This window comes from Crassostrea angulata, chromosome 10, assembly GCF_025612915.1.
Source record: "Crassostrea angulata isolate pt1a10 chromosome 10, ASM2561291v2, whole genome shotgun sequence".
NCBI classification, from domain to species: Eukaryota; Metazoa; Mollusca; class Bivalvia; order Ostreida; family Ostreidae; genus Magallana; species Magallana angulata.
In genome coordinates this window covers 20,325,593-20,348,458 of record NC_069120.1, presented here as the reverse complement: position 1 = coordinate 20,348,458, position 22,866 = coordinate 20,325,593, and the positions used below count along the sequence as shown (strand labels likewise).

Genomic DNA, 22,866 nt, shown 5'->3' with positions numbered 1-22,866 from the left:
AAATTAATGCTAAATAAATAAAATGAGTCAATTAGTTTCTTTAGTGGACGATTTCAGTTTTGATACTCATTCGCTTTCGAAGCACGACCTCTGGTGAGAGAATGGAATAGAACTTTCCAGAACGGGGTAACCGAGAACGCAGATTGACTAATTAACGAAAAGTGTAGGACGAGTTTATCATGCATCACGGGCAGATACCTTGGATCGGACTTCTATTTATGCAAAAAGTTAATATTAAATAAAATGGAACAATTATTGCGACTTCAGTAATAATGGAAAGAACTTTCTAGAGCGGTGTCCCAGAAACGGATAGACTAATTTACATCATGGCGGAAAGTGTAGGGCGAGTTATTACCATCGGGAAGATACTTTGAATCTGAGAACTTTGGTTAAAAATAATTATATGCATGCAAATGGAAAATAATGCATATTCTAGCGTGTTTTAATATCATTATCAAGATTGGTTGTATACCGTAGACATTAATTTGTAAACATTAAAGAACAGGTTATTGTATTCTACGTCTAAATGAATAAATTATGTATGCATAATACGGGGAAGGTTAATGGGGATACCCCCTCCCTCTCCAGAATGTTTTTATCTGAATTTCTTACTTGGGACAATAAAAGAAATTATATTGAAAATTGACCTGAAGAACCAAATGTAGAGAGAGATACACTAAATACCCATTCACTGGTTTGAAATAAATGCAATAAAAGAAAAGCAGTTGTGGGTTTTTTTCAATTTTGAAAGATAAGATTAGGCAAAAATCGGACAAAGTATATACAAAAATGAACACAAAAATATGGTTCAACATATTTAGAATTATTAATATCATAATGTGTAAGTGTTAATTCCTGTTCTTGCGCGGGTTATCATCTCGTATTTTTAACAATTCATAATGTTTGATAATGTTGTGATTTCGTTTATTGGTTATGTAATGTAACGTAAATAAAAATGTTTAGAATTTATTAAAGTCAAAAATCACAATTAAACAAACACCATTTAAAAGAAATCCAAAGTGAAACCGTCAAATTATTATAAAGCCCGCATTTCTCAACTTTGACAACTCCTCCCCTTTTATGTAAAGAACCAAATAAATACCTTTAAGATCGAACCGAAATTTGGGGAATGCTCAAAGACATAAATTCTCAAAACTGGATACAGGACGGAATTGTCATAATGAAATCAAAGACACACCAGTGTAAGATCTGACCATGAATCAGAGAAATGAAAATAAACAAATAGCAATAAACAGGGGATCACGTTGAGTTAGGGGAAAGGAGGGAGATGTCAACAAGAGAGTACAACGATCAAACAAATCAAATTTCAAACATCAAATACCACTCGGTTTACAAAAGAAAAATTCATTCCATATTAAAGAAGTATATAATGAAGTTGTCTTTAGTTAGATATCATGATGAAACATTGCAGCTGTAGAGAGAAGAACCTTCAATATTTCCCTACTTATTCCTTTGTTGAAATTTAATTTGAATCCCTTTACGTTCACATTTATAATCTACGCGACTGGTTGATCAGAATGTTTGCAAAGAAAAATGACTGTGTAACTGTAGTTCTTGGGGAAAGTACATCGTATTGTACTTTGAAATACTCCCACTCTTTGGTCCTTATAAGATCGCAGTGTGAACAATGTAGATTTTACAATATCTTTGGATGCTCGCATAGCAGTTTCATAAAATGAAGTTCTTGAAATAATTTTCATACATTTTTTTTCTAAAGATCCATATGTTGAAATTCCAACCCCTCAGCGAGCCCCGTGTTTTTATGCTAGGATAATTTGAAAATAATATCATAAATTGTAACACTAACTTTTGAGAAGATTATTGTAGAATTTTTTCCACATATTTTCTATTGTAAAACTTGACCATTGACTATGGCCCCGTCCTACAACAAGTGACATTATGAAACCAAACTTATATTCATACACATTATCTGCGGATGGTTCCACACAAGTTTGTTCATCAGAGATTCTGTATGCTAGAAGACTTTTAAATATTGCCAAACGATTAGCTTGTCAATTATCTCCCTTTGATCGAGTATGTGACCCTTTATTGTAACAAACTTATATCTCCTTAACTCTTGATACTTTTTTACATGCTTGCAATTGGTTGAAATAAGCTATTATATACTCGCGTTAGCTTTCATAACCGATTCTCCTTCATGAGTGAATATATTTGTCGTAATTGCATATAACGTTGTATAATTTCTAACAAACACAAGTTTCTATTTGCATTAAAAATGAATAAATTCTAATAAAATATTCAGAGTATACTTATAAGTTCAACGATAATGTTCAATATGTTATTTTTCGACTGTATTTTATGTACTCATTGTAAGACAATGTAAAGACCTATTTGAAAATAGATGTACATAAAAATGCGGGCAAACCTGAAAAAATCAAGTTTGATTTCTGGACAGTTATTTATCTCGATAAGCCCGCAATTAATCATCTTAATGAAGGAAGTTAATTTACATGTCCTATATTGAAAACACAGTGTGTAAAATTAGAATGTTTGTAAGAATACGTGTACTTTGTATCTGATTATGAATAAATATATTTGTCTTCAGTCAATGATTGACAAAAGATGACAGTTAATCTATAAGGAACTTGTGTATAATAAAATAATTATCTTCCAATTGCGAACAATGAAATTTCATATTATATCTGATTTGATTGTAATAGACATTAATTTTCAAAAGCGTACGCATGTTATATATTTTGAAAAGATGAGGCCTTTCTAAAGCAAATAATGCATTTGTTTTGTTTCTGACATGCATTGCTAGAATAGTATATGCAAGGGCTGATCATTAATCATTTGAGAAATAAATACTCTGTATAGGACGATTCATCCATCATTACCTTGGATTGGTCATCTTCGGTTAATACAAAAAAGTTGAAAAATATAATGGAACAGTTTGGTGCGATTTTAGTTTTGATGGAAAACTTTTTCAAGAACGGGTTGTCTAAATATTTTTATCTCTATGTATACCAAATAATGATTTGTCAGGATATGAATCTTTCTACCATCTTAACTATATACTAATGCACGATACGTTCTGATATGACTCCAGCTACCAAAATACATATATCCATTCACAGGGGCATCGTATCCGCTCTACTCTCTATGACATATATATAAAGATAATACATGTATTATTTATATATAATTATGTCATAGAGAGTAGAGCGGATACAGTAAAACTCAGTTATAGCGATATCCTAGGGATCAATAGATTTACTTCGTTATATCCGTAATTCGTTATATCCATATTACGAATGAGTAATAATAACTATAGCAAGTTCACTATATAGATGTTTTCTTTCATTAAACTAAAATTTATGCTAATTGATGCTTAAATGAAAATAGATTACTTTTATATCTTTAATAATCGGATTGTGAATTGAAAAATTTATATGAAAATTAATTAATTCAAACTATTATGTTAAATGGTAGTTCCAACTTTTTTTTAAACTGTAAAGAAATTCGTTATAAAGATGTTAAATTTCGTTATTATTCACCTCTACGAAACTCAAAATCAGTTCGCTATACCCATAAATTCGTTCTATCCGAATTCGTTTTAACCGTAAAATTTTGCAAAAATTTGTTGAGAAATTTACCGGGGACTCAAAACAAAAATCGCTATATCCGAGAATTCGCTATATTCGTTTTCGCACTAAATGAGTTTCACTGTACGATGTCCCTTTGATCCAATGCAGGTTCGCATATGCGGAGAATGTGATCCAATAACAAATTGTACAGTTAATTTTATATTCCTAAGTGATTGTTTAAAAGACCACTCAAATTTGGATGAACGATTATATATAATTCAAATTATTGCTCATGCAGTTTGCTTCTGTAATAAACAACATTGGATCTAGAATGGGTTCTAACTTTTTTAAGTAGATGTACGTCCATCAACTTTCCTATAACAAGCCTCAGATTTTACAATGAGGATTTATTAGACTTTAACCCTGCTTGTGTCAAGACCTTAAGAGTTTACCAACATTGCTTATTTAAAAAATCGTTGATCTAGATCTAGAATGGTTTTAGTACATGCGTAAAGAGGAAACATTTCCTGTAGCAGTCCTTAGTGGGGCCAAAATGAAGTTAGTTTTGTTTGGAATTGCCTCCCGCATGTTAAAATGTTATGAGCTATATAAAGAGATATATGGAGATTTTTATTTTTTTACATTAATTTTTAATTAGTTAAACTTCAAAGTTAAAAAATAAAACATTTCCTTCCTTACTTGGTCTAGAAACAACTGGGCGGCAATTCAAAACAAACAATTTTTAAGGATGGTCGGGGGGGGGGGGGGTGGGGGGGTTTGGCATTGTCAGATTTTTGAAAGCTATCGTGATTGAATTTTGATAATATGTATCAAGAATGGATAAGGTGTAAACAAACCTGGTTTTTTATCTTTATTTGTCATTTTGTTTCCAAAACCCATACATCAAAGATATAAAAATATCTCAGTTGACAAACCATTCCGGAAATGTATGTATGATCAGTGAGACTCAATCAATATGTGTCAGGCATTTCACGATGAAATAATTGGGAATTTTTTAGACAAAGGTATGTATACTATAAATGAAAAACAGAACTTGAAGAAATGGCGTTCATCAGCTTTCACAACTGCAAGATGAGATTAAAAGGAATGTTGGCTTATGCTTGTCTTTTCCTTTTCTTTGATATCCAAGCGCGTGAGTAAAAATTTTTAAACCAATATTTAACTTAGTTTAATTGAAAGAAACTAATCAGTAAGGAAGTTTTTTCTTGTAGTTTGTTTATCTTTTTTTTTCATTTAAAGAGCAAACAAAAATAGATCGAATAAATGAATAAAATTCTTTGTTTTGGCTTTCGATAACTTAATTTTGAATTTAATGGTTTATTACAGAGGCACAAGTATTGGACTTTCCAGGAAGACATGCACCTGTATTGATTGGTCCGGCTGTTTCCAGAGGACCTTATTACAAAATGCTTTAAATTTGGGACCAAATCAACGCACTTTGAAATTTTTTTCAAAATGTGTTAAATTTGGAACCAAGTTAACCTTCATTGAAATTTTTTTAAAGTGCATTATGAAAGTACATCAATATGTTTTAGTATCGAGACACTTAACACACTTTGAAAAAATATGCATAAATCACAAATTCAGGGAGTGAGTTTTTAATTTTTAATAGTATGATGACTTGTTAACACTATATAGTGAATTTAATTTACCGTCTTTGAGAACGGGCAGGCTGGGGACGGGGTTGGAGTTTACCAAAGATACAGGTTAATTACCAGTTCATAATTTATTACAGAAAGAATGTTCCCTACCCTTTATTTTTCCCCAAAACATGATATTCAGCAACTTGGGGTAACGTTTAAGATTAGAAAAAGAAATACGCTTTGAGGTAAATTATGTACAGTGTTATTTTAAAAAACCGAGCTGGCAAAACAATAATTTATCCAATGGTATGTAAAAGAATTTATCAGTGTTTCAACATAAACCCTCTTATCAAATTTATACTTATAAATTAAGACTTTTTTGCAAATAAACTACGAAATGCCTGCACCAGTGTTCCTGCTTATACATTGTATATTTAGACACATGCGAGATGATGTCCGTAAGCTATATATAATTGAATTATACCTGATAAGTTATTATTGTGAAATTAATCAAAAATCTACTTTCATTTTTGATAAATTAGCCCGAAATAGCAAAATTGAGACTAAGGTGGTGGGTACGCTTTGGTGGATCCAATTGCAAGTTAGTTGGAGTTTGCATCAAAAAATATATGCTTGCAATGAAAAAATATTGAATGATTACGAAAAGAGTGCATATAGTTACTGAGAACTTATTTATAATGCACATAGACGTTAAGATTAAAAAAAAATCTATTCGTTTCTTGAATGCGCAATTTTATTTTTGATGTGTCGACCGCTTGCGAAGCACACCCTCTGGTGAGGGAATGGAAAATAGCTTTTCAGAACGGGGTTACCAAGAACGTGGTTTGACTAATTTATTTAGCGTCTTGACAAAAAGTGTAGGACGAGTTCATCATGCATTGCGGATAGCACTTTGGTTTTGCCATATTTGGTTAATACAATTTGATGCAATTTTAGTTTTGATGGGAATAACTCTCTAGAACGGGGTGCCCTGGAACGCTGTTTAACCATAATCATCGTCATGGTGGAAAGTGTAGGGCGTGATCACGAGATACTTTGGCTCTGGCTGATTTTGATTAAAATGAGCAAAAAATATACATACACTAGGCTCCGGTTGTGGATTGGTTTTGCATCGACTTGGCGGTTGTCCCGGGCAGCCGCCTCTCTGGTTTGTTTCTTTGGTATGACATGAAAATATTTATATAATTAAAGACACAAATAAGAAAATATATTAATTTTTAATTAAAAACTATATGCTCTAATTACGTTGAATCTTCATTAAATTCGTTAAACATAAATTATCGGAACTGCACAGCAGTGAAATTGACCAACGTAGATCCACAGATCATATCTCGGTGCCCATCGATCATTAACCTTACATTATTAAATCTTGAATTAATAAAAGGATTAACTATTTTTTTAATAAATATTTAAAGTGTAATTTTAGAGCTCGAGAAAGGACTATGAATTATATGGGCCTAGAATGGCCCTCTAAAAAGAACTTCATCATTTTATTATAATTCTTAGTTTTCTTAGTACAGATATGAATGTGATGTGTTTAAATAATATTCATTTTGGTTCAAGTGCCAACAATTTAGAAATATGACATCGTAAAGACAACCTTTTCCCGCCATTTTTGCATTTTTAGCATACAACAGATTGTTTTCAAGCAGTCTTTCTTTCAGAAAACATAGAGTGCATGCTTTAACAAACACAATATATAGATAAGAAATCAATATAATAGATAAGAAAAATGTCATTTTTTGGCTGATTTCGATTGGATTATAGAAATAGCGTCACTTCTGACGTCATATACTGCCAGTGAGTGCTAATAAGTCAAATAAATAGATGAAAAATATATTTTTCTTCTAAAAAATAAGTTAACATTTTATTGTACCCGAAACACTTAAATGGTGAATAATGGGAGCCATATTTAACTCTTATCATATATAGTTCTTTGAAAGCGTCTTACCAGTCTTACGAGGAATCAGGAAGCGTGAAACGCATACTAGTATTGAAGTTAATATCTTCGGGAAAATTCCGGAAAAAGATAAATACTTTAAATTGGTCTTTGGATAAAGTCTATCTTAGACACGCGTTAATATGCGGTATTGTAATTCTTAAATGGAAGCAAGGGATGAAGCGATTATAGTTATTATTAACTGATCTAATAAAAAAAATTGATCATCAACATTTTAAAAAAAAAAAAATGTTATGTTATGAATTGAATTGTACTTTGATTTTTTTTAATTGGTAATATTGTCATTTGATTTGCCTGTGGTGAAATCCTTTTCAATTTCGTGTATAATTTTATTGTTTTTTAATGTTGAAAATTTGAAATTTCTCAAAAAGATTTAGATTTTTAAAAATTTTAATGAAAACAAATCTTAATGACTCTCCATACGCTGTTCAAAACATTTTATATAATGAATGTTTCAAGAATCTTATCTTTTTTAAATATCTAACATAGATTTTAAGTTTATTTTGATATGCCGGAATAAAACTGTATGGTATGTTGCAGACATGGGACAACCGTAATTGTAGGAATCCTTTATTGCCTTGTTGGTCCCTTCGCCACCCTATATCATTTGCATCCTGTGACTGTTTACCTAGTGAGTATTCAAGAATGAATTCATAATAGTGTAAATATGAAGTTGTTTCATTCAATGGATTTATAAAACTTTTGATACAACAAAGTTATAAAGGTTTGTCAGTATTACCGTATAACGGGTAATTTTTACTGCTGCGATTTTTTACGAATTTTACTTAAAATAGGGAGATTTGAATTTTTACGCGTTATTTTTTTACGAATTGGACATGTCCGTAAAATTTAAAATCATTTGGGTAAAAAAAGGGGGGTATTTTACCGTGACCTTGTTACAGTTAACACACATACAAATCAGAAACTCGTTTTTCTGTTAGCTTCGTATTCCCGTCATAGTTATTGACTGAATGATTGAAATTTAGCTAATAACGTGGCATTACACGTAGTTTTATAAAATACTCAAGACTAAATAGAAAGATCTGAACTGTTATCACCACGTGACCAAAAACGCTCAAATATACCTACATGTACAGCCGTCAGGGACTGAGCTGAAGGTAATGAACATTACTCTCATACATACGATGTAGAAAATTTACGTGCGGTGTTTTTTTACTTCTGTGAAAATTTACGCGTTTAATTTTTACGGATTTATAAAACTCGTAAAAATTAGTAAAAATTAGCAGCACGTAAAAAATACCCGTTATACGGTATAATAACGATTCTCAATATAAATTTGTCAGTGTAATACAAATTTGGTCTGTTAATCAAAGTAACCATACAAAATTATAAAGCTTTTAATTAAAATTTACTTTTTGATTAGTTTATCTTTATCATTATGTTCTCTATTCAGTTATTTTACCATCAAGAGGAGTTGCAGGAAAATGACACTTTACGAAAAGGAACACATCTGATGAAAAAAATATTTCAAGCTTAATAAACTGGAATTGTATTTTAGATTTGAAAATCTTCGCAACATTAAATACTTTGTATTAAAACATTTTTAAAAACTTTTTTATTGTGTCGTGACAAAATGCTGGTGGTATTTACACTATTTGAAATGTTCTGATAACTTTTGCTTACGATAAAGCTTCAAGAAACGCGTTACTGAGGAAGAGCGTTTGAGACTTGTGTCTTTAAAACCTCTCCAAGTATACCAAGGCATGATGGATTTCTACTGACATCGTCATCAAAAAACAAAATATTATTTCTTACATTGACCTTAAGATTAAAAAAAGGAAAAGGTCAAAACCTTTTGGTATATCTTATTGTAGTACATGCATTTGTGTTGTTCTTTGTTTTAAGTTTGGAGTCCTTATTGGAATTTTCAAAAATGTATAATGGGGTTTCTAATTCGAAGTAAAAATGTTAGGTCAAGAACACCAATTTTGAAAGGAAGCAAATACATTTTATATCAATTATATGATACAAATAGACAAACTTTGTGGGTTTCAATTTGGTTGAGATTTAAAAAAAGGTTCTCAGTGTTTATTGTTTTTCTTTCAAGTTAGAAGTTCTTCTGCCAAAGCATATTCAACAATTGAACAAAAATGTGGTAATTTTGCTGGATGTGTCAAAAGAAAATATAATGATCAACATTTAAAAAAAAAACCGGATCAAAACTCTTTCTCGTGGCGATTGCAAATGCTTTGCAAAAATAATAGGTTGAGGGTTCAAAAAATAAATGATTTTTTTTAAAATATTGATCAATAAAAATCCAATATGTCCTTGCTTACCTTTGTAAAATTTACAGTTATTGGATATGTTGTAATTTGCAACACAAATTGATGAGGCTTTTAAATTAGATTAAAATTCACTGAAATTTGTTCAACTTCTATTATTCTATAAATTATAATGATTCAAATCTATCACAATTGGTGGATAACTTGATCAAAGAAAGTATTCCATGTAATTTAGGAGTCCTCGTATACAAAGGTACTTGTACATGTATATAAAAAAGTAATCATTTTTAAATGTAAGCTATTAGAATCTGATGTAAGCTATTAGAATCTGATGAGCGTGTTGTTTTGTAAATTATAGTATAATAACGTTTTTTCTCGTAGGGTAACCCCTGGTTTCGTATGCCCAACTTATCGTAGAATTTGCACAACACAACAAAACAGCTGAAAATGTATGGTATATCTGTTAATACTTTGAACTCAAGTTCATCATAACCATAAATTCCACATTGTCAGAAAAACAGCAATTAGGTGATGTTACTCTAAACATTCTATCATTAGAATTGTATACAAGGATTGTTAGATTATATGATATACCATGGTAAAGTTTGAATCCTGTATAAAACCAAATTTGTTAAGGTCCTCTGATTTTTATGTCCGTTTTTCACATATTAAAAAAAAAATTTAAGTACCATACGGACGTTTAAGTCGAATATAAAACTTGATTTGCTGGTTATAGAAATCTAGAAGCTTTACAACATCATTCTTTCCTCAATTTTCTTTAACGTCACATAAATGGGACATTTCCCGTTATTTCTCAAGAAAAATAAAAAAATCTTCAGAGGTTTTTTGTTGAAACTGTAAGATGTATAGGGCGCAAAGTTATTCAAAAACATTTTCGAATGTATTATTGATTATATTTTTTGCATATTATGATATTCTAGTAAATCATATGAAAATGATGTTGGTGCAAGCATGAATGTTAAAATTAAAAACTAATAGGAAATAGACAAATTGAATATTTTCTTTAAATATTCAGTACTTTTCGTCATCAATACATCATATATTTATAATGGCATCGATCAGATAATCCATTTTGTTAAAATGAAATAATATATATATATTCGAATCTATCATTATGCAAATTACCGGAATTACATCTCTTCTCATAACTTTGTATTTTATCTAGGACATAAAAACACTTAAGGTGGCTCTATACACCCACAGTTTATTCCAATTTTCAATAGAAGACCAAAAAACATATACTTATCAAATATTAAAATGACGATAGGGATACTATAGGTATTTTTAAAGAATTTTTTAATGTTTTTTCGTGTTTTAGTAAAATATTTTTTAAAAAGACAGCTATCAACAAATTGAGAGAAATTATTTTGTCATATGATGGATATTTCCTTCGGACACATAAAAAAAATATAACACTTCTTAACATTCAAAAATGTTATTATTGCAATTTTTTTTAGTATTTCCCCAAAACATATTTTTTCATATTTTCTTACTCTGTTGACAAATCATCTGAAAAAGTTGCTTGATGTTATAAGAAAATGTATTTTAATAAATGTGAAATAAAAAATTGAATGAAAACAATTGCAAATAAACACAAAAAATATTTTAAATTTTATTTGGTATGAAAGTTCCTCATGTAAGGGTTATCGTTCCTAAGTCACAAGGCCCAAACACCTTGGGGACTTTTCATTTCTGAGTTGGAAGAAAATTTCTTAAATATAATGTTGGAATGATAAATACATGCATATTTCATTATAGACTTTGCCCTGTATAAGTGAATATATTCGCTTTAGTGCAAAACTAAGTCAAATAAATAAAGGGGAGCATTGACTAGGCTGATAGGATTTATGTATCCCAACCTGAGAGAAATTCAAAGCAACCCTCTCATCCCCGTTAGGTGTCGATATTAATGTGCATTAAAGTATATTATAATTGAAATATTTTCACCTGTTTAGAATTTTCTTTCACGGTATTCAACCAAAAAATACATTTTAGAAATTTGTGGAAAGTTAAAAAATTTATTGTTCTCAACGGGAATCGAACTCATGACCTACTGGTTTGTAATGAACCCACTAACCCACTGCGCTACAGTGTCACATACCGATGATGCAAAAGAAACTCTTTAAAAATTTATACTTGATTTAATTGTTTATTTCGATAAATAATACCACACAACGTGAAGGTGTCACATACCTCATTACTTGTAAGTAATAAATTTTCCAATTATTAAATTAAATCTATCCATTTAACAATTTTTTCAAAATAGCGGTTCCCATACAATTCACCTCAGTTTAAATCAGCCAGTACCGGAAATGCATGTTTCCAGATTTACTTTTTTGCGTACTGTGTCATCAAAAAGTGGTGTATAGAATTAGATATAGGATATTTTGTAAATCTTTCAGATAATAAATAAATATTGAAGTTTATATGAATACTATTCTACAAAAGGTGGTTGATCAGTTATATTCAATTCATCATGGATGTGAAAATCGTGAAAAAATTAGATGTTTGGTTAAAAATGGGTTTGTCACCATGTCTTTCTAAATTAAATGAAATTTCATTTCCTGAAACCAGTGGTAATCCAGTATGTTAACTGGCATGTTTATTGATTGAAGCATGTTCTTTCATGTTGAAAACTATTTAAAAGAAATATAAAACCATTATTTATTGAAGATGTTTTCTATTTTTGCTTTTAGAATTATTGAACTGTGTAATTGTATTAATTCAAGTTCTTTGAAATTATTCATGGATCAACCGGGTTTATACGGAGCTGTTCAGAAATTATTAAGACATTTATATAATTAATATTACACTTATAGAAAAAAGATTAACAAATGAAATTTTACCAAATCGTTAACCAGGATACTGTTTATTAAAGCTGACATGAGTTTACAAATACGCATTACATGTATTTCTCTTTTATCTCCGACTAGCGCCATATTAGTTGTCGATTTCAATTGTTCTGATCATAGCTACACGCCCCCCTATATATAAGACCGAGGCCACTATTCATGCTTCGCCTCATTCAGGTATTTCATTTCAGTTTATATGAATACTATTCTACAAAAGTTGGTTGATCAGTTATATTCAATTCATCATGGATGTGAAAATCGTGAAAAAATTAGATGTTTGGTTAAAAATGGGCCCCTCATCCAATCATACCCTGGATGTGATGGATGAGGGACATTCTTGGAGTACAGCCGGAGGCTGAGGGGTATCAATAGCATAATTCTTGACTAATTATACTCGGGCTCGCTCTTCAAAGAATTCAAACCATGTGACGTCAGTAGTATATATAGCACGCCATGTATCCATCACTCATAATTTAAAGAAAATTTATTGTCAATTAGAAACTAGTGGCGGGCATGAATGTTTCACATGGGTTGGGAAAGTTGATACTCCTCAGCCTCCGGCTGTACTCCAAGAATGTCCCTCATCCATCACATACAGGGTATGCTTGGATGAGGGGCCCATTCTTTTCATACAGCCTTCGGCATATCGGAGTATCAATAGCATGTTCAAAGAATTGACAATAAATTAAATCAACCATTTATTCAAAAAACAATTTAAGACTCTGTCAACAACAACTACATTTGTAAAACAGCATTCATAAATGTTTTTGTGTTGTTATTACTTGCTGTAACATTACATGTATCTCTACAATAGAACTTTTTAAAATTCTTGGAAGAAGACCAGTCACCAGTTTTAAGTATATCCGTCAATGAGGCACCACTCCTTAATGCTGAAGAAGATGCAGCTGAACGAATAGAGTGTGCTTTGAAATAAGTGATATCTATTCCTGCACTTCCCATAACTTCTTTGATCCATCTTGCCACTGTACTAGTAGATACTTTATTGAAAGTCTTATATGACACTAAAAGTTGATCACACTTTCTCCTTTTCTTCGTTCTTTTGAGACATTCATGAAGTGTCGACACAACACATAATTTCTTATCACTATATTTTTGCAATGAAATAGAATAAGACCTTCCTGGTCTGGATGTTTTCAACAATGACGTAAAATAAAACACAACACTATCTGAATTTAAACACATATTCTTAATATTCATACACACTAATGTCTGGGCTCTAGCCGCCGTAGTCAATGCTAACAAGGTACACAGTTTCAATGTGAGAAATTTAATGTCCAAAGACTCCAAAGGAAACAAACTTTTCAAAAAGGTTAATACTTTAGACACATCCCATGCCAACTTGTATTTCGGTAAAGATGGTCTCAGGTTGAACAATCCTTTCATAAACTTAGTTAAAGATATAGAATTCTTACTCCATTTATCATCGTTCAGAGCTAAAGTTTGAGTCACTGCCACTTTATGAGTATTTATCGTGGAATATGATTTTCCATTTTTGAAGATACTAAACAAATATGACATTAGTTCTTTCTCAGTAATTTCATTTGCAGATCTATTCCGTTTATTACACCAAAAGATGAAATTTTTCCAGGCAAGGTCATACTGCTTCCTTGTTGATTTTCTGCATGATGAGAGCAGGACGATTCTAATGTCTTTTGGAAACCCTCGATTCTCCAATGTTTTCCAGATATAAGTGCTGCGGCTAGTAAGATTGTTTTGTTGAGGGGATGTTTCCGCTCTCCATCTGTCATTAAATTTGTGTGCCTTGGCAGCCTAACTGGAACAGAAATGAGCATTGAGAGAAGTAAAGGAAACCAAGATTGAGATTTCCAAACTGGAAACACTACTATAACTTTATCGACCTTATCCTCAATTATTTTATTCAAAATTTTCCCCAATAGATGAAAAGGTGGAAATATATATGGATTTAAATTCTTCCATGTAAAGGAAAAAGCATCGATTTTCCATGCTTGTGGACAATATTTCCATGTAACAAACTTTTCAATTTTATGGTTGGCAATTGATGCAAAAAGATCAACATCAGGAGAAAAATATTGTTTTAAAATTCTTTCATATATTTCTGGTTTCAATGACCATTCTGCTGAACTAGATGTTTCTCTTGAAAAATAATCTGCTAATTCATTTGATTTACCAGGCAAGTATTGACACGTCACCCAAATATTTCTTTTAAAACACCATTCCCAAATATTTCTTGCTTAATAATCCATATCTTGTGAAATCATTCCACCCAAATTATTGACATAGGCAACGGCTGTTGTATTGTCACATTTCACTCCAATATGAACATTATGTTTCTCTTTAAAGAAGAATTTTAATGCTAAATATATTGCTAATAATTCGAGGTAATTAATGTGAAATTTCTCCTCCACTGATGACCAACTTTTGCTAAAATTCTTATCTCCAAATACAGCCCCCATGCCTTTAAGAGAGGCATCTGTCTCTATCCAGTAATCTACATGAGATGTCTAATAAGTTTGCCATTCTTTAACTCAATATTTTCTATCCACCAGTTTAGATCAATTCTACTTAAAGTAGATCAAGTTGCCTGACCTTCATAATCTTTGTCATTTTTATTTAATGCCTTAATTTAACCCTTTCCAAAGATCTATAATAAAGTTGACCTGGGGAGATGGCATAACATGCATGAATAATTAATTCATTGAGAGTAGCTAAATCTCTTATTTTAATAAACCTTTCTTCCATTATTTTTCTTGCTACTACTAATAATCTCTCAATTTTTTCCTTTGGTAAATATACCTTAAAACTTCTGGAGTCTATAATGAACCCAAAAAATTCAATAATTTGAGTGGGTTCTGACACAGATTTATCAAGATTCACTTGAAATCCCAAAGTATTCAATGTGTTCATAATAATCTGAGTATTCTTTCTACAATCATCTATATTTTTGTTCATTATTAGTGAATCATCTAGATAATATGTACATCTGATACCCATGGATCTAACATAAGCATACACAGGCTTTAATATCTTTGTAAAAATTCTGGGTGCTGAAGACAATCCAAAAGGAAGTACGACAAAACAATAAAATCTTTCCTTCCATTGAAAACATAATTATTTTTGATATTCATTTGCCATAGGTACACTTAAATATGCATCTTTCAAATCCACACTACAAAAATGATCTCCTTTCTGAATGAGATTTAAAATTTGACCCAAATTTTCTTGTTTAAACTTCTCATATGTAACAAATCCATTTAAAGATCATAAATTGACAACGGGTCTAAGCTTTCCATTTTTCTTTGGAACCACGAATATATTAGATAAAAAATGACTATCACAAAGGTCAATTTCTCTAATTGCCCCCTTTTTCCACAATTCAGTCACTTCTTCATCAACATGAGATGTTTCGTAAGTACCAAACGCTATTTGAGAAGGTCTGTTTTTCTGATATGGTAATTCATTAAAGGAAATTTCATAACCTTGAATTGTCTTCAACACCCATTGATCATTGGTTATTTTCTTCCATTCATGAACGAAATTTTTTAGTCTCCCTACCTGAATCACATCTTTCTCTAAAATCTGTTCTTTCCTCTTCTGTCCACATTTCTCATCTCTCTGCCATATGCATTTCTTCCCCCTAAAAAAGGTCTGTTTGATCCTCTACCTCTACCATAATTATAATTGTAAGGGTAATTCTTTCTTCCTCTTGTGTTAGTATAAAACGAGTTGTTTCTTGGCCTGTCTCTTTTGTATTTATCAAAGTCTGACAAATCTTTGATCTTTTTCTGAATATCGCCCCCCAAAAAAAGTTCTGACACGGGCTGAGATGTATTACATATGTCTTGGAATCTACTGGGTAAAACCTTTCTCATCAAAAATCGTCTCTTTTGAGAAATTTGGTAGATGGAATTACACAACACGATAATTGACTGTTTTAACAGATTTCTTATCTCTTTGAACTTATCATTTGTCTTCATCATTTCAGCAATTCTGAGTATAGGTGTAATACCCGCAACAATGGTTTTTTTGCACTGCTTGAAAACCAGAATCACGACTCTGGGCAAATTTTGGTAAAATGTTCCATATGTCCGTATTGACCCTAGGTGCTACTAAATTATTGCAATTAACTGGCCTTGGATTATCTTCAATAATTTTTGATGTCTCACCCTCTTTAATACACAAAGTATTGACCATTTCTGCCAGTTTAGAATCGATATCTTTCCCTTTCTTATCTGAACTAAACCAATCTGGTATTGCCCAATCACTTAATTCTATGTCTTTCTCTGATTCATTATCAGCAAAGAAATCAAACTCGTTTTGATTTTCATTCTCACTAGATATGCTCTCGTGTTCTATCGACTGATTTGTACTTGCACTATATTGTTGCAAATTGTAAATACAACCAATTAAATCATTTATGCCCATGAGTTCCTTAAACTTATCTATTTCATCTTGACCCATGTTACTAGTGCATTGGTAATATCTTTACCAGATAACTGATCATCTTTCTTCGTTTTCTTTGTCTTATTTTTATTGCCATTTGCTTTCTTTCGTTTTGTACCTTTCGAACTCGCTACCAGCCTCGCCGGTGCACATTCACTCTGGTCATTACCATTATTGTTTAAGTCTTTGCTCACAGAACCTGTGGCAGGATTAGCTCTAGTAACTGCTTTAACTTCGTTCAATTTTTTAGCAAGTCTTTTTTCTGCTTCTCGAATAGCATCGCTATCGAAACCCTCAAACGAATCATTATCAGAGTCTGCCATTATAGAGAGGACCTCGTCCCCAGATTCGATACAAGATGACATGTAAAATTGTCAACAAAGAAATTCACACGTGAACCACGTGTGTATAAGAAATATACACCAGCGTAAATTTCAAGCAGTTAAGTCATTAAAAACGAACAAACACGTGAACCACGTGTTAACAAAGACAACGTCTCAGTTTTAATATGATAACAAACCGTAAGTTAAGAGGAGCCCGCACGAAGTGCGCCAAGAAAAAATATGAGTGATAGATACATGGCGGTGCTATATATACTACTGACGTCACATGGTTTGAATTCTTTGAAGAGCGAGCCCGAGTATAATTAGTCAAGAATTATGCTATTGATACTCCGATATGCCGAAGGCAGTATGAAAAGAATGGGTTTGTCACCATGTTTTTCTAAATTAAATGAAATTTCATTTCCTGAAACCAGTGGTAATCCAGTATGTTAACTGGCATATTTATTGATTGAAGCATGTTCTTTCATGTTGAAAACTATTTAAAAGAAATATAAAACCATTATTTATTGAAGATGTTTTCTATTTTTGCTTTTAGAATTACTGAACTGTGTAATTGTATTAATTCAAGTTCTTTGAAATTATTCATGGATCAACCGGGTTTATACGGAGCTGTTCAGAAATTATTGAGACATTTAATATTACACTTATAGGAAAAAGATTAACAAATGAAATTTTACCAAATCGTTTACCAGGATACTGTTTATTAAAGCTGACATGAGTTTACAAATATGCATTACATCTTCAAAAATCAACGTAACACGGATATTATAATAATAAGTATTTTATGAAAATACTTTATAAAACTTAAAATGTGTTTGTTTTCGATCGGCTTTCTTCATAAAGGCTTTGTATGAAATGACAATATTTATATAATGGTTTCGCGTTAATTCGCGAAAGTTACGCGTTCATTCGCGAAACTAACGCGTTTATTCGCGAAAATTACGCGTTATATTGCGAAACTTACGCGTTATATCGCGAAAGTTTCGCGTTTATTCGCGAAACTTATGCGTTTATTCGCGAAACTTACGCGTTTATTCGCGAAAGTTTCGCGTTTATTCACGAAACTAACGCGTTATATCGGGAAAGTTTCGCGTTTATTCGCGAAAAAAATATTTTTTTTACCTACGAAAATGAGCTCAATGGGCTTTCGTAGAAAAGACTTGTAGAATTGTGTTTTGAACAAAAATGATATGATAACCTCTGCACGGGTAAGGAATATCCAATGAACGACGAAACAAGACAGACTGAAATCCAGACACATATTTTAAAAAATCTCGATAATTGTAGAACGTTTTCCTGTGTATTTTACAACATCGCACATGCGCAAACCACACACTGGCAATCGAGCAATGTCAACGACCGCATGGATTTTAGAATTTATTATTTTTTTTGGTAAAACCCGATGGAAACGATAATGCGTTGTTACTTTCTCGGATTTACTATCATTTATCTACTGTATTGGATGTAGTACCGTGGGGGCTCTTCAAAAGGGATGCAAGCGTTGTGCACTTTGATTGAACGACACACGTGTTTGATTTCTATGCCAAGTAAGACAGCACTACCTGTGCACAATAATACGGATATCTTTCAAAGAATAAATAAATTTTGTGTTTTATAGACTGTAGTTTCCTTTATTATTAATTTTTTTTTTTACAAATATTTACTACAATGTGTAGTCCATGCATTTAGAAGCCCGTGCGGAAAGCAGCCGACCGTATATACCCTCTTGACAGTTGATCGAAACTAATATGGCGACCGAATGCTTTTATAAATTCATGTCAGCTTTACTATAAAAAAAATTCAGTCAAATACATCATTATATCACTCCTGGTAAGCTGACATACTTGCTGAAGCCAGTGACCCAAACTCATCGCAACGTCATTTTAACGCGCTTTCTGGGCCCTATGTTTTTAAACACAAATACAAATAAACGAAAAACATGAATAATTTTTCATTTCTAATCTTTCGTTTTTATTTTAAGATACCAACATATACACATTTTCTCAATTCTTTATTTTTTGTGAAAAATATCGAGTTATTTCTACCCAAAAGTAAACTTTCTGTGAAATGTCTTTTGTTCTCAGTCATAGGTGACTGAGGACAGGACCCAGCCCCCTTTACCCCCGATTTAAACCCCCGACCGGGAAGTTGACTGAATTCCTTGTAATTCATGTACACAACATTTCCCATATCATATATCTGAAAGTTGATTGAAAATAAACGATTTATTTTAAAACAACCACAACCTGCATATAAAAAGATGAAAGGTATGCCACTCTGCAAGGTAACTGTGACGGATGTAAACATCTGTCTGTTATTTTTGTACAATAACATCCAAGATAATCGATTTAATTTTATTGGGGCGCATAAATACTCCTCGGATTATTCTTCATAAGTGGACATTACGTCACTGGGAGATGTTGACTTTTGTCACAGTAACCTAGCTGGTCTTTTAAAAACTCGTTTAACACCATAGACCAGGTTTACAGAAACAAAATTAATTACATTCATTTTTAAAAAGCATAATAAGGAAGAGATATATTTATTGCGACAATATCATCCTGTGCATGTCGGATATATAAAGCGGATACATGTGTTATAGTCCAAATATGACGAAGGAGTAGTATTGTAGGCAAAACGGAGTGGCATACCTTTCCTCTTTGTTATACAAGGGGGGGGGGGGTTACATTAATCGTTTATTTTCCGTTAATGTTTAGATATTAAAAGTGGAACATACTGTGTACATGGCTTTAAAGGAATTTCTTTTTTTTTAAAGTCAATTACCCCGGGGGTTTACATCGGCGTAATACGTCGGCCATGACGTAAAAATTTAATAAACCGTCGTGGTCAGATTTCTATTGCCTGGTTAATTTGTACTATTTCCTTATTTCAACTAAATCACTAATGAAACTTGCACAAAAGTTTGTCGCAATAGCTATCAATATATATATATATATATATATATATATATATATATATATATATATATATATATATATATAATATCAATTTTTGGTCTTACGGCACTTAAGTAGTTGTTGTTTAAGGTTTTAACCTCGAGTGTATGTCTGCACTGGGTGCCCCGACCACCGACTTGTTTATGTACGGTCGCAAAACAAATTTTTAAATATTTGTCAATATTCCTTTGTTCAAATATTTAATATTTTTTATTTTTATTCCAATTTTCATCAGAATTCATCATTTACAAAGGGAAATATTTGTGTTGTCTCAATAATTTCGTAACAACCCTCGCATAACGTGATACTAGTAGTTTTCATAATTTAAAAAAAAATCTTTTCCCGGAATGTACTATTTAGCATATTATGTTTTTTGTTGTTCCTAGACTAATTAATCTTTGAAAAGACATTTATTAATAACTTCCGAACGGCCTAATTATTGAAAACAGTCCAATCCATCATTTTATCAGATCACACATCGAACTTTATAATGATCCTTATTAGTTTGCTATATAAACCTACTAAGGATTGATCAAGAAAACATAAGGCTAAGTTCTTACAAACAAAACATTTAAAGTCTACCTTTGAAACATGATCTCTCGGAGAGTTTTTCTATTACTTTTTCTGCTGTTCATAGTTGGGATTCAATCACGTATGTACATGTATGAGTTTTGAATGTGAATTTCAATGTTTGCTCTCTCTCTCTCTATATATATATATATATATATATATATATATATCTATATTCTAGTATATATATTTATTTATTTATTTATTTATATTTCAATGCATGGTTAAAAATGGTTAAACTATCGATATAGACTTGATATCGATATATTACAAACAGTCAAACTCCTATTTTTCAAATGCAGACATACAAGTATTATAACAAAATTAGAAATAATCCTTTGTTATATCTTAATTGTTTTAATTTTATTTTTAAAAATAGATTATACTTAAAAAAAATTATTAATAATATTGATAAACATAACCAACTGTTGTATTACAAAATTTAATGAATGAATCAAATTGCATTTTAATCTTAACATTTAATGGCGATATAATTCTTTTTAATGGTAGAGAATTTTCCATTGTTAACGCTGCCAAGTACTCCCGTAAGAATGTTCCCTGACAGCTTTGCTCCTCCACCTACGCCTCGTCCTCCCTACAGATGTCACAGATTTTATTGTGTATGTTGATTTGATATCTTAAATATTTGAATTGATATAAATATAATTGTCTTAATCCAATAGCGTTTTTTTATACATTTTATTGTTGGAGGTAACTTCAAGTCATTCTGAAAATATAATTTTTATTGACATGAAAAAGATGTTATTAAGATCTTTACCTCGGGAATAGTAATAACGTAATAACAATACTACTGTGTTTCAGACTTGGGACAATCGTCGTTGTACCACTCCTCCGGGGATTTTTATGCCTTGTGTAACATACACACTCCCTAGGTCTTTTGCATCATGTGACTGCGCATTTTGTGAGTATCAGCAATAATATTTATGGAGTCGTTTCTGCTTCTTCTAATTATAAAGCTAATAAACAAGACTCCTGTGAACAAGAAATGGAAAAGTCGGATCAAATCATTTGATAAATGGCCTACATAAAATCTACAGCTTAAATATATTGCTGGTTTTTTTTCGTCAAAAAATGAACTTGCCCTTTTAATTGTAAAACACATTGTAATACACACGTTTGCTACACAGGTTTTTGTAGACACCTATACAGAAAAAAATTAACTGGAAAACGAAAACAATTAACTCATATTTTAGTAAAGAATATTTTATCAACCATCATAAGAGTTTTAAGTTTTTCATTAATTGTTATCTTAACTTGGCAAAGAGAATCACAGACTTCGAGGAGTCATGTGCCCTCCAAGAGGAATTTATCAGAAAAAATAATGAGACAGGGTTAAGTGGTCTTAATTTAGTTTCTTAAAATCAAAATACAAGATAAGTATAATAGATATTAAAATCAATAAATAGAATTGGTAAATTCGTGCACTTAACGTTAGATGTAACGGAACCAAAGTGTGACTCGCCCGTGTTGATGATCGGCGTAGAGCGCAATATGCATGTTTACCTGCCATGCGTCGAGCTAAATTAATATGTTTCCATTGTCAGAACTGTAGTTTTATATAACTACAGTTTTTTAAACAAAAGTTTTCTTTTAATTATCACCAAAATACAATAATCTACTGCTGTAGAAAGAGCTATTCTAATGCATAGTTTTCAGCACACAATATTTAACGAATAAGCATTTATCAAAAGAAATAGTTTTTTAATTGATCAACAACAAATAATTTGAAATTTGTTTGCAAAATTTACAACTGTTAAGTAATTGAAATACATCAGCAAGAACATGTAATAAACGCAATTAAGTGACACCTCGTTCAATTATTCAGACAATGATTGATCATGTAAAAGCATGATAGCATGTATTATCATATTATTTAAATGTAATGTGGACAAATAACGTTGTAAAATAAAGAAGTTGCAACCTGTTTATTAACAAAAAAAGCTTTGAGTAAAATAAGCTATCGCTATGAAATTATTATAAATATCAAATATATGAAATGAAGATATATGTATCTGCGAGCAGTATAACAAGAAAATATAAATCTAAAGTTGTGCAGGGTATGGGTTCTTTTAGAGAACATCCTAACGGGGTACGAGTTCTCCAAAGCAAGACTTCCGCAGATACCGCGGTGTTGCCGGTGCCTATTTTTGAGTTGTTCAGCTTTAATGTAGCTTTAATGTAACCTAGCTTTGCTTTATGCAATTCTTATCTTATAAAAACCCTTCAGAAACTTATTATATAATTGAATGTTTGAAATATAT

General features: G+C 31.3%; 1 pseudogene; it reads right to left on the bottom strand.

The window, feature by feature from the left end:
* Positions 1-15,842: 15,842 nt before the first annotated feature.
* LOC128164680 (uncharacterized) lies at positions 15,843-17,224 on the bottom strand (annotated as a pseudogene).
* Positions 17,225-22,866: the final 5,642 nt, after the last annotated feature.